This window comes from Hippocampus comes, unplaced genomic scaffold (genome assembly GCF_001891065.2).
Source record: "Hippocampus comes isolate QL1 unplaced genomic scaffold, H_comes_QL1_v1.1 scaffold2, whole genome shotgun sequence".
Lineage (NCBI taxonomy): Eukaryota > Metazoa > Chordata > Actinopteri > Syngnathiformes > Syngnathidae > Hippocampus > Hippocampus comes.
Window position 1 is genome coordinate 69,704 of NW_017805139.1, and position 14,383 is coordinate 84,086.

The following is a 14,383-nucleotide window of genomic DNA, read 5'->3' on the forward strand; positions in this document are numbered from 1 at the left end:
AGCAATAACATGGAATTGAAAACAGTGGTCTCTTCTGGCTGTCCTTCAAAACAGAATCAAAATTTATTGTCACATAGAAGAAGCATAAAATGCATTTTTTTACAACAAAGCAGTGACTTTGGTCTGTTGTGGTAATGAAGAATTCCAGCCTGTAGGGGGTGAGCCTTACATACTGAACAATACCTTCAACAAGAAATGATGTAAATTAAAAAAATAACTCAGAGGTCGGAGGTTGCCCCTCCAAAAAAAAAATAGTTCACCACAATGCTTCAAGTAAAATCATATGGTTAGCTCTCATCTAAAAATAAAATGAATTTATAATTTACATGAACTGTCAATCATTCAATTTTAAAATCCCTGTAAAATTCACAACAAAAAAGTCTTAGAAATTTGACACACCTCAGAGAAGAGTGTTTTCAATAATTGTGCCAAATGTCAATGAATAAACATTTTTAAAGTATGTGAAATTGTTCGATTGGCACGAAAGCAGATCGGTGACTTGAGCTTGGCCGTTGTGTTGCTCTGACCTTACTCCTGGTTCGGCATCTTCCTATCTATTTGCGCCCGTGCACACTTAACAGTTGAAACCGATTAAATAGGTGGAGTCACATTGTCATTGCAAAGGCCTGGGCAGACGCACCTTCCTGTGAGGAGGGTGACCTTGCGAGTATAAGAATAGGAACCGTTTTAGACAGGTGAGACATTCTTGCGCATTTGGCAGGCGGTGTCTTGTTCTTTCTGGCATCCAGTAATTCAACTGAGAATACAGTATTCTGTCTTCTGAGAGCTACTTTAAGTATTGTGAGCATTAAAGATAAAAAGACCAGGTGAAAATTCCCCCAGAATTTTTCAAAATGAAGCCCCGTGACTCTAGTGAGGACAAGCAGTTCGCGAAAAGAATGACTGAAATCTCGCTTCCTCATCCTCAATATCCTCTCTGTGGGTGTGCCTGCTGAATGTGCTGAAAACATTCCCTGCTTGGTTTTCACCTGTCACTCAAATGCATTCTAGAATAAACTACACTGACACATCTCTGCCTGTTTGAGCCGCACAAATATATCCCACCGAGTTCTAGCTTTTGGGCTAGCTCTCGGGGTTACAGGGTTCTGGGTCCATAACAGAGACACTTGAGGGAAAGTAAACAGTTTATGAAACACAGGAGCACACGTTATTCAGCCTGTTGCTCTCACTGACTTATATTTCTTTTAATTCAATCCCACAAGTTGTGAGATTCCTAACAAAAAAAGTTCTATTCTAATGTATTCTCCAGCATATATCTCGCCATGGTGCAATTGCCTCATTTCAGGGGTAGCCCTGTCTCAGGTGGTGTGCTACCCATCATCGCATCCCATAAACTGCTGGACCAATGGTAAGCCTGGTTTTCATTATATTGCGAAGCAGTGGGCCAGATCTCGTTTGGCTGTCTTCTCTCCCACCTTGCTTCTAACGCCAGAAGCAAAGTCCAGAGTGTGTGCAGAAGTGCGCACCCAAGACAATGAAGCAATTTTTGCGACACACAGACACATTGGCAAACATCCCCATGCCCCCCCATCAACCGCCAAAAATATTTTCCGAGCAATCAAGTATGTGAATTTTATCTAAAGCTAATATGTAAAACCCAGAAAACTCACTTGATGTATAGGCAGGCACTCCTGAGAAATGACCATTTGTAAACAAACATTACAAAGTCCATTTTTCATATGTGCCCTTTAAATTCTGGTTTGAGCTTTATTTCAATGAAGATTTGAAGATTTCATTGGATTTAGTGATTTGGAGTGACACTAACGGTTTGGTAAACTTGTTAGAAGGTTCTTTTTGCTATTGTCATCTGAATAATTCTTAATATGTTACATGAACATAACAGGCACGTTCTCGGTTCATTGTTCATGCATCATGTAACATTAGCATATCGTGATATTATTCAGCTTGCTGCTCTCTTTTTTTATTTTTAAATCGCCTATCGGCGGCCCGGTATCGAGTGGTTAGCACGTTGACTTCACAGTGCAGAGGTACCGGGTTCGATTCCGGCTCTGGCCTTCCTGTGTGGAGTTTGCATGTTCTCCCCGTGCTTGTGCGGGTTTTCTCCGGGTCCTCCGGTTTCCTCCCACATTCCAAAAACATGCATGGCAGGCTGATTGAACATTCCAAATTGTCGTTAGGTGTGAGTGTGAGTGCGGATGGTTGTTCGTTTCTGTGTGCCCTGCGATTGGCTGGCAGCCGGTTCAGGGTGTTCCCCGCCTACTGCCGGAAGACAGCTGGGATGGGCTCCAGCACCGCCCGCGACCCTTGTGAGGATAAGCCGGTCGGAAAATGAACGAATGAAATTGCCGATCAAGATGACATGTCTGCTCTTGGTGTTGGATTTTATTCAATACATTTCCCCCCAAAATGTGACTTATATGCCAGTGTGACTTATATATGTTTTTTCTTCTTTATTATGCATTTTATGGCTGGTGTGATTGATACTTCGGAGCGATTTATAATCCGGAAAATACGGTAACTGTGACTAATCAGTTGCTACATCAGGCTGGTCTTTTTGTCCCCTCACTCCCAAAAGGCTAATTTGAATTCAGTAAGGAAAATCTGTCAGAGGGTTCCATCCAATTACAGGGCACATATAGACAAACAACCATTCACACCTATGGACTAGTTCGTGTCGTCAACTAACTTAAGACGCATGCATGCTTTTGGAATATGAGAGCACGCTGAGTCAGGGGGCAGGGAAAACTCCAAAAGTCCACACAGAAGGTTGCGAACTGCTTCCACGATTCTGCTGTCACTTGTTCCATGTGGTGGAAATATGCCACTGGTTTCAGGCGGCTGGCAGTAATCATGTGCTCCCACTTTGATTACCAGGCGCAATCAAGATGAGAAGTTGCAATGTAATCAAAACCAAGCAGTTTCGATTCATACTATTTGCCTGATTCTAACAATTCAATAGAGGAGATAGTGAGGTCAAAGCGACACATTTAGATGATAAACCAAAAACGCACATTTCTTTTTAAATCGCTCAGGAACCACCCAGATGAAGTTATTAACGATCATGTCACTCCAAGGTGGATTTAAAGACAATTAAAACATGTTGGATTCCTTTGTGACCACTCGTACGCATTTACAGTTCTGGATCTAAAGGTTCGGGAGCATTCCATAGCTTTTTTCGTAATCCCGAGTCTGCTAGTGTTGAGCGAGGGAGTGAAAATGTCAGACTTGCCAACAAGCTGTGTAAGCAATGGCGGGAGCTTCACTAATTGAAGAAAGAGTTTTGGATTTAGTCCTGAACCAGATGATAGCCTGTCTTTTATCTGCACTCTGAAAAAAAAAAAAAAAAGGAGGACCACACAATAACATACACAGTACGGCTGCTTCTGTGACACCATTAGCTCAACAGAAGGCCAAAACTACTTCCTTGGATTACATCAAAATGAGGGACCCCAAACAAAAGTTGTTGTGAATTCAGCATTGTAGAAACAGAAATGAGTGGGCACATAATTCAATTTGTGTTTTACAGAAAAAAAGTATTGTATTGTTAAACGAACAATACATCAAAGAAACAAGAGTATAATTGTATCAAATTGTCAAACAAATCAACAGAAATGCTAACACAAAAACACATTGTGGGGGCTGGAGTTATTTAAAATAAAGACTGAAGATTAAATATTGGTAACTGACGCGTTAGGTACAGGTACAGTGCAGTGAAAAAATATTTGCCTTCCTCTCAAATTGTTTTTCTTTTTATAAGATAAGATAACCTTTATTTGTCCCACACTGGGGAAATTTGCAGTCTACAGCAGCAAAATTGGGGGGAAGAAAAACATTTTTTTTGTAAATTAATACATTATATTATATGGTTTACCCACTTGAATGGCACGGTAATCAAACATAAATATGTTGTCTTAATGATTTAAAGTGTATACGTGTGTGTGTGTGTGTGTGTGTGTGTGTGTGTGTGTGTGTGTGTGCGTGTGTGTTAGCACGTTGACTTCACAGTGCAGAGGTACCGGGTTCGATTCCGGCTCTGGCCTTCCTGTGTGGAGTTTGCATGTTCTCCCCGTGCTTGTGCGGGTTTTCTCCGGGTCCTCCGGTTTCCTCCCACATTCCAAAAACATGCATGGCAGGCTGATTGAACATTCCAAATTGTCGTTAGGTGTGAGTGTGAGTGCGGATGGTTGTTCGTTTCTGTGTGCCCTGCGATTGGCTGGCAGCCGGTTCAGGGTGTTCCCCGCCTACTGCCGGAAGACAGCTGGGATGGGCTCCAGCACCGCCCGCGACCCTTGTGAGGATAAGCCGGTCGGAAAATGAACGAATGAAATTGCCGATCAAGATGACATGTCTGCTCTTGGTGTTGGATTTTATTCAATACATTTCCCCCCAAAATGTGACTTATATGCCAGTGTGACTTATATATGTTTTTTCTTCTTTATTATGCATTTTATGGCTGGTGTGATTGATACTTCGGAGCGATTTATAATCCGGAAAATACGGTAACTGTGACTAATCAGTTGCTACATCAGGCTGGTCTTTTTGTCCCCTCACTCCCAAAAGGCTAATTTGAATTCAGTAAGGAAAATCTGTCAGAGGGTTCCATCCAATTACAGGGCACATATAGACAAACAACCATTCACACCTATGGACTAGTTCGTGTCGTCAACTAACTTAAGACGCATGCATGCTTTTGGAATATGAGAGCACGCTGAGTCAGGGGGCAGGGAAAACTCCAAAAGTCCACACAGAAGGTTGCGAACTGCTTCCACGATTCTGCTGTCACTTGTTCCATGTGGTGGAAATATGCCACTGGTTTCAGGCGGCTGGCAGTAATCATGTGCTCCCACTTTGATTACCAGGCGCAATCAAGATGAGAAGTTGCAATGTAATCAAAACCAAGCAGTTTCGATTCATACTATTTGCCTGATTCTAACAATTCAATAGAGGAGATAGTGAGGTCAAAGCGACACATTTAGATGATAAACCAAAAACGCACATTTCTTTTTAAATCGCTCAGGAACCACCCAGATGAAGTTATTAACGATCATGTCACTCCAAGGTGGATTTAAAGACAATTAAAACATGTTGGATTCCTTTGTGACCACTCGTACGCATTTACAGTTCTGGATCTAAAGGTTCGGGAGCATTCCATAGCTTTTTTCGTAATCCCGAGTCTGCTAGTGTTGAGCGAGGGAGTGAAAATGTCAGACTTGCCAACAAGCTGTGTAAGCAATGGCGGGAGCTTCACTAATTGAAGAAAGAGTTTTGGATTTAGTCCTGAACCAGATGATAGCCTGTCTTTTATCTGCACTCTGAAAAAAAAAAAAAAAAGGAGGACCACACAATAACATACACAGTACGGCTGCTTCTGTGACACCATTAGCTCAACAGAAGGCCAAAACTACTTCCTTGGATTACATCAAAATGAGGGACCCCAAACAAAAGTTGTTGTGAATTCAGCATTGTAGAAACAGAAATGAGTGGGCACATAATTCAATTTGTGTTTTACAGAAAAAAAGTATTGTATTGTTAAACGAACAATACATCAAAGAAACAAGAGTATAATTGTATCAAATTGTCAAACAAATCAACAGAAATGCTAACACAAAAACACATTGTGGGGGCTGGAGTTATTTAAAATAAAGACTGAAGATTAAATATTGGTAACTGACGCGTTAGGTACAGGTACAGTGCAGTGAAAAAATATTTGCCTTCCTCTCAAATTGTTTTTCTTTTTATAAGATAAGATAACCTTTATTTGTCCCACACTGGGGAAATTTGCAGTCTACATACAGCAGCAAAATTGGGGAGGAAGAAAAAAAACATTTTTTTTGTAAATTAATACATTATATTATATGGTTTACCCACTTGAATGGTACGGTAATCAAACATAAATATGTTGTCTTAATGATTTAAAGTGTATACGTGTGTGTGTGTGTGTGTGTGTTGTGTGTTGGGGGGTGATGATCACTGAACACTCAACGCAACTGAGTCGAGGGAGGCCAGCAATGCTTTAGACGTAGTCCTGGAGACTCCTTTGTGACCTCCTGGATGAGTCGTTGCTGCGCTTTTGAGGCAAGTTTTGTTGGCTAGCCACTCCTGGGAAGGTTCACCACAGCTCCATGTTTTCTCCATTTATGGATCATGGCGCTCACCGTGGCTCATTGGAATCCTGAAGGTTTAACTTTGTGGCTCTTTCCAAACTTATCGATGTCAACTACTGTATTTCTCATTGTTGTTGATTCTTGCATTTTCTAACAGCTTTTTGAGATATTTTGGCTGACTTCATTTTTTTTAGACAGGTTCACTTTAAATGATTTCTTAATTGAACAGGTCTGACGGCAATCAGGCTTTGTTGTCGACAGTGAAAACAAATTCAGCGTCCCAAAAAATGCATCCCCATGAGTGTTTCCACGTAAGACAAAGTAAAATAATCAAAGTAACCATCCAGCTGTGCATCCAATTTCTTCAGCTCTTGTCAGTCGCGGGTGATCCCGATCCCAGCTGTCTTTGCCCGAGAGGTCGGGTACATTCTGGACTGGTCACTAGCACAAAGTAACTAATGTTTGTGAAAGTAAATTGTGCGAGACATAAAACCAAGTCAAAATGAACAGAAATTCCATGTTTGGTGACTAATTTGAGACCAATTTAGGCACTCGACACAAGTGCACATCCCTCCTGTTGGCTAATGTTTCAATTAGCTTAAATGGAACTTTCAATAACGACAAGGGGACCTTCTCAATAATTCAGGGTGTACTGACTAGTAAGGGTTGCGAGGCATATGAATCCCCCCCCCTCCCCCGACATTAGATGACAAATCAGCATAAATGACAGCCAGGTGAAAAAACAAGAGGGTAGGAGAAGTTGCTCTGGAAAGGGAAAAGTTGAGAGAGGAGCCATGTATACTCAGGAAACTGTGGAAAGTGTCTTAAGAGATGTTGAGATTTCAGTGATACAATAAATCCATAACTAATGCAAGCGTCAAGGCAACTGTGAGCAAAATATGAGAAAAAAAATGACGTTAATCTAAAGGGCGCTCAATACTACTGTCTGGCATACTTCAAGCTTCTGTCAACTTATGTCACATATTTTCCGCTACCTGTTCTTTTCACAGTCCTGCTCCCTCCACTCCCCTCTTTTTCTCCATTTTGCTGAGGCTAGAGGAAGTGTTTTTGTGTGCAGACTGTGGCTGACTGGAACTCAGTGCCATGAGCTCCAGAAGCTGAAATTTGAGGAGCTGTACATTAAATGTTCCAATAGAGCAACAGTTTCTCTGAGGGGAAATAGTGGGGGAGGCGGCGAAGGGGGGCTCCAGGGATTTAGGGATGGAAGAAGAGCTCGAGGAGGAGGGGTATATAATAGGAGTGCTGCTCTTTCTTACAGCCATGAAAATGGCCCCTCTGGTGGTCTCGGTGTGACCTGCAGTAAGCATTTAGAAACTTTGATTGTACTTTCAAATCGGAGAACAAAGCTTTGTTGTTTTCCTTTCTTGATGTCTATCGCTCAATTCTTGATAAACAAAACACAGCAGTTTGCACGATGATGAAAAATACCGGTGTATGTTTGTGTACACTGCCTTTCAGGGTATGAAGCAAAGTGGCTCCAGCATATTAGCTTTGATAAAGAGCATATTTCAAATAGCTGAGGAAAACTCTGCTAGGGATTTAGACTAGGGGCCTACAGCATTTCAGAATTTTTCAGACCTCTTTTTGATGTTGGCGGGCATGCTATTTTTTTTAATGTGTGTGCATTTTAGAGCCACATATAGCCCAAGGAGAACCTTTGATTCATAGTCTGTTTACCACCAAAGAATTTAGATTTTGTGGAAAAGGTCACAGATGTGTTTCGATTTCATTAATTAAATTAAATTAAACATTATTAGATGTGTGGTGTGATGAGAGTTCGCAATAGACACCCGTTATTCAAGGCAACTTAGTTACTCAAATCAATGGAAAATATTGCTCACCTTACTGGAACTTTCTAATTTCTTTAGGAACAGATAGGATACAGATACATATAGTATGTAGCTATGAAAATATTTACAACCGTCATCAGTTATTCATTGAGGCTATGTCTGATCTCATTTATACTGTACGTTGAAAGATTTATGATTGACATCTGTGTTTTATCCTCATTAAGAAGTTACCTGATTCGGAGGATAACATACTGGGATGGCTAAATAGTTCATAAGATAATACAATAATAAAACCAAATGGTAGCTAATAGAATAAAAAATTCCGGACCTATAATACCTACTTTTAATCATGTTATTTTTAATGATTAAGAACACTAATTCATGGGAATGGTTTCTCAAAATAATTGGGAAACATCCATCCATCCATCGCGCTAACCACTCGACCACCGGGCCACCCAATTAGTAACCCCCCCTCTCAAGAGATAGATCTATGCCAATGTTCATATTCTGATGATCACTTTTATAACAATACTAGGAAATCACTAGTAATGTCCCATCACCGTTGAGATCTTTGTAAATCATTCAAATCTCTGGCATGCCCCCTGTGTTGCAGTAACTCTCCCTGTCAGCCGACTCTCCGTTCTAAGGGTTAAAATTCCTCTTATCCCTCACCCGCTCTAACGCGGTCACCGGAGGGGATGGGAATTTTCCTAAGCCGGTATTAGAGGGGCTCGTCTAAGTTCTCGCTACCTCGGTTTTAAAAAGTCAGTCCTGTTTCATCCATTCATCCACCTTTATTGCGTAATCTTAATAGAAATAAGGCTAATGCCAGGCCACTTCCTTTTTATGGTAGCTCCCTCTGTTATTGTTAAATGAACATAAAACACATGGCAGTTTTATATAACATGTATAATTATCTCGTAAATATTGACATTCAGAAAAAAAAAATATTCAAGTTACATTTTTCACACCAAGCTGTCATTTCAACATTTTTCATTGGAACACCATTTAATGAAGACATAGCTGTGTTCAATGTGTGTCTTGCTGACAATTTCCTGTAATGCAGGTCATGCGCAAACGTAGTTTAAAGATGACCTACTTTTAATTTTATTTAAATACAGTACTTTTTGGTGAAAGTGAAACAGGTAGGATGCAATGTACACTAACAGAGCAATACACATTATAATATTATGAACACACGCACACGCGCACACACACACACACACACACACACACACACACACACACACACACACACACACACACAATTTCACCTAACGCACTTTGCGTTCGCACAACTGGCAAGAATGGGGGCATATTAACTATATGCCGTGGATGCCAAGAAAAGAAAAAAAACGTCTAAAGGGAGGGCAGGGGGTACAGTATTAAACGTTTCAAGGTAATATTGCAACTTTACCACAAGAGGACAGCAAATGGTTAGTTATGGAGGTAATTCTGCTGGTAAAATGGTAAAAGCCCTTGACAAAGTGTACAGAGCAGGGGTGTGCAATTAATTTTGCATAGGGCCATATGAGAAACTGGAACACTTGCCGAGGGCCAAGTCAACATGATAATCATTGTCTGTATTATTTTTAATGTATTTAGAAAAAGAGTATTTTCTTTTTCATCCCCACCCTTCAATAAATTACTACGTGTGCAATCCTCAAATTGCTGGTTGAAAAACAACATTTGGAGCAAAAATTGGACTGATCCAGTACTTGAGTGGGTTTGACCCAACTTTCTGGCTTATTTTGTACAAAAAGAGGGTTGTTTTATGCAAAATAACCCAAAATATCATGCTGTGATTTAACAAAAAGTTGGGTTAAATTGACCCGAGCATTGGGTTGACCCATTTTTTTATATTTTTTGTTTCTATTGTTGACCCATCCTTTTAAATGGTGATAGATAAGGTATATAATGTTATAATTAGGAAATACACAATTTAAAGAAAGTTATTGTCACGTTTTGCGTGATGGTGGAGTAGTTGGAGGACCCCAAAAAGCAGGGAGGCAAGGAGGAGCAGGGTCAAAATGACCAAGATGTATTTGACAAAAAATACAAACAGGAGTACACTGGAAAATTACTAACTACAAGTGCTCAAACAAAGACCTGGAAATCACAAGGAGCCAAAGTAACAAAAGAAACCTGTGACAAATCATGCCAGGAGCGGAGCACACAGACACACACATACAACTCACAACAAAAACTGATAGAACTCAGGGAACTAAATACAAGCAAAGTGACGAGACAATGAGAAACACCTGGACAAGACACGAAGGGTTGAGAGAGCTGATTGGTTAAACATAAGGGACATTGGTGACGAGAACGGGTGGCGACAAAAAGGACACATGAGGAAACAAAACCAAATGTGACCTAAACAGACACATAACAGTGTCCCTCCCTCAAAGGACGGATGGACAGGAACGGAGGGCGACAGCAACACTTGCCTCGCCGGGAACAGGAATGGAGGGAGACGGCAACACGAGCCTCGCCGGAAACATGGGACGACCTGACGTGGACAGCGCTCGACGTGACAGGGAACATGGGACGTCTGAAGGGGAATGGGTGGTGCCATAGACGTGGACGGGGTTCAGCCTAACGTGGACGTGGGTTGGGTCATTCTGTCACGTTTTGCGTGATGGTGGAATAGTTGGAGGACCTCAAAAATTAGGGAGGCAAGGAGAAGCAGGGTGGAACTGACCAAGATGTATTTAACAAAAATACGAACAGGAGTACACTGGAAAATTACGAACTACAAGTGCTCCACCAAAGTCCTGGAAATCATAAGGAGCCAAAGTAACAAAAGAAACCTGTGACAAAACGTGCCAGGAGCTTAGCACACAGACACTCACATAATCACAGCTCGCAACTAAATACAAGCAAAGTGACGAGACAGCGAGAAACACCTGGACAAGACGCCAAGGGTTGAGGAAGCTGACTAGTTAAACACAAGGGACATTGGAGAACAGGTGGCGACAAAAAAGGCACATGAGGAAACAAAACCAAACGTGACCTAAACAGAAACATAACAGTTATAAGTAGTCATTAAAATAAGAACTTTACACTTTGTTAATAATTTATAACATTAATTTTGTTCACCAACCCCAAACTCATATTAGCCGTTCCGAGTTAGGACTCCCAAATAGATACGTAGATAGTAAATTATTATTGACAGTGATTTATACTGATACAGTGATGACTTACAATGTAATGTAAGTCTTACATTACATCCAATATGTACAGCATATCAAACTGCAGTATGATCAGGCCGGATGTTCTTTGTCCTCTTCTCTGCACCGTGGAGGAAATGATTAACGTAATGTAATATACAGCAGAGTTACTGGATTACTGAAGGCGACACGGTGTATACTGCTCAGCACATTCACCTCAGAGTGTAGAGGTTCTGGGTTTGATTCCCAGCCTTTGCCTTTCTGTGTTGAGTTTGCGTGGTTTCACCGTGCCTGTGGACATTTTCTACGGGTAGTCCGGTTTCCTCTCACGGTCAAAAAACATGCACAATAGGTTTATGGAACACTAAGTTGTCCTTCATTGTGATTGTGAGGGAGAATGGTTGTTTGTGCCCCCACACCTTCACCCAGTTGATGACGCCTATTACTCCCACACCTCATTTTATTGGTGTAAACTGGGAACGATACTTGAGCAGAGAATGGAATTTTCCCCAAATCATACACTGCAAGTGAAAGCATTCTCGTAGTTTAAATTAGAACACATACTGAAGTAGTGGTTAGCATTACAGTTCTGAGGTTTCGAGTGTGGAGTTTGGCTGAGCTCTCCTAACTTGTGTGGGTTTGTCACACTTCCTGTTAGGTTAATTGAAAACTCTCAATGGTCCAGGTATGAATGTGAGTGTGAATGGGTGTTGGCCAATATTTGCCCTGCAATTTGCCGGCGACCAGTCTAGGATGTACTCCACTTCCCACCCAACGTCAATGTTTATAGACTCCAGCTCGTCCGTCACCTGAAGGAGGATGAGCCATAGAAAATGGATAGAAGTGTTGGACTGGGTATCCGGTGTGCCTCAGTGAAATAAAGCGCATGGCCTATTTCAATAAATTAAGTCATTTGTTTTCCAAATAACATTTCACTCAGGAAATACTCTTGTTCTAAACAGGAAACGCTTAAGAATGTTGCCGCAAAACAAAGAGAGAATGATCATGTGTGTGACAATCGAACTACAGTAAGTAAAAAAAAAAACAAAAAACAAAAACAAAGACCTTGCTGTTTATTCTATAACTCAAAGAAACAAGTCCCACTGCAGAATAAAGTTAAACCATGGAGACACGGTTGGAATCTTGGCCTGTCTCGATCATCGCTCCATGAAAACAGATTAGTATGACAAACGTGACTCTGGGAGACTGGCCAAAGGCTGCCTGTGTGCAATGCCATGGAATGATGACAGCTTTTCTTTGTGAAGCACAAAACAGTATTATCACACCAACAGGTTTAAAAGTAAGATAGACAACACCGCAATAGGTTAGAAACAAAACAAACAAGATGTTCATTCACTGCAGACTTTCAGCTTCAATTTGAAGGTATTTACAAGCACCAATTCCAAAGAAGTTGGGATGTGATACAAGTAAATAAAAACAGAATACAATGATTTGCAAATCCTTTTCAACCTACGAGTATATTTAGTGGAATGAATACATAAAGGACCATTTGGATTGTTATTAGTGTAGTTTCAAAATACAGCATCTGAGATGATATGGGGAACTTGCACATCTGTGAAGGCAACATTTATGTTTGGAGAAACAGACAGTATATTGCAATGCCTTTTTCAAGGTTGTCCCCATCTATTTCAGCAAGACAATGCCAAGCCACATTCTGCGCATGGTGCATGTTACGTATTTTAGCGTTTCACAACGGTGTGGCTTCGTAATTGTCATGATTCGGTTTGGGACCAACAGGTGGCACTGTAGGGCTCCCCTGCAGCTGCACACCTGTTGGTCATTAGGTAATTAGTGGCTTTAAAAGGACTCCCAGCCCGAGCAATCATTGTCGGGTCATTGTTGCTGTTTGTTGCTCTGTGCTACTGTCATGTTTGTTTGTTGCCGTTTCTCTGCTGCTGTCAGGTTTGTTTTGGTCATGGTTCTGTTTTAGCTTCAGTTATGATTTTTGTTTGCTACTTTGGACTATGTTTGTTTTGGATTTAGTTTTCTGAGTTTTAATACAGTCTTTCAAGTACACCCTGCTCCTCCCTCTTGCCTGCTTTTTTGGGGTCCACCACCACCTCGCATCGTGACAGTAAGAAGAGTGCGAGTAGTACATTGGCCTGCCAGTAGTCCATACTTGTCTCCCTTTGAAAATCCGTTGCGCATTATGAAGTTCAAAATACGACAACAGAGACCCGGGCTGTTGCACACCTGAAGTTGTACATCTAGAAAGAATAGAGAAGAATTTCACTTACAAAGCTTCAACAATGAGTGGACTCAGTTCCCAAACACTTTTTGAGGGTGTCAAAAGTCAAGGTGTTGTAACATATTTGTCATGTGCTGCTCCGTTTTTGTTTTCAGCACCAGCTGCAGTGGAGAGCGGGACTCTTCAGTGGTGCACCTATTTCTTGTTACTAATCAGGCCTTGCCATGATTTAAGGACTGACAAGCTGCTGAGTCAATGTCCATTGATTGATTTTGCTTCCTGTTTGTTCATGAGAAATTTTCTAGATTACTTATTCATGGTTCTTGTTGCTGTCATTTCGATAGTTTTCTTGTTAAATAAGACTAAAAAGAAATCCCAAAACACTTATTAAAGTTTATTGTAATTGAAATGTTGCCATTCATGTCGTGTATTTTCAGGTTTCAAAATTACCTTGCCGTTTTATCAAGATTTTTTTTTTTTCGTATTGGCTTTTCCTGGTTTTGTGTCACCAGCACTTTCTGTTTATACTTTGGCGTCCTTCGTTTTTCTGTAGATAAATATTTTTCTGTATTGCCGTTTGTTCTGGGAGTGTTTCTTTCCATTTTGTCTTGAGCAAGTGAAATGTATTCTCAACTGTATTAAGGCCAGTGACTGGACTTGACCTTTGCATAATATTCCACTCGTTTTCCTTAAAAAAAAAACTAATTGCTTTTCGCAGTATGCTACAGGGCATTGGCCATCTGCACTGTGAACCGCCGTCCAATGAATTATGAAGCATTTGACTTAATATGAGCAGATATTTCCCAAGACTGTGTTTAATTTTTTTTCTCAACGGTAACATTATCAATCTATACAAGGTTCCTGGTGTACAATAGCAACACTGAATCACAGTAAAATCTTTATTTTAATGGCTTGGAATGATTGTAATTGGCCCATGCATTAAATTGGCCACAACTTATACATTCATTTGAGTTGGTGTATCCTAATATAATGCGACACAAGCACAAATATCTTTATAGTCAAAGCTGGTAAACAGCATCATAGTTGTATGTTCATGGAGTCAGTTAGAATTGGATATTTTCTGTCATTCCATTTTCTGTACCAATT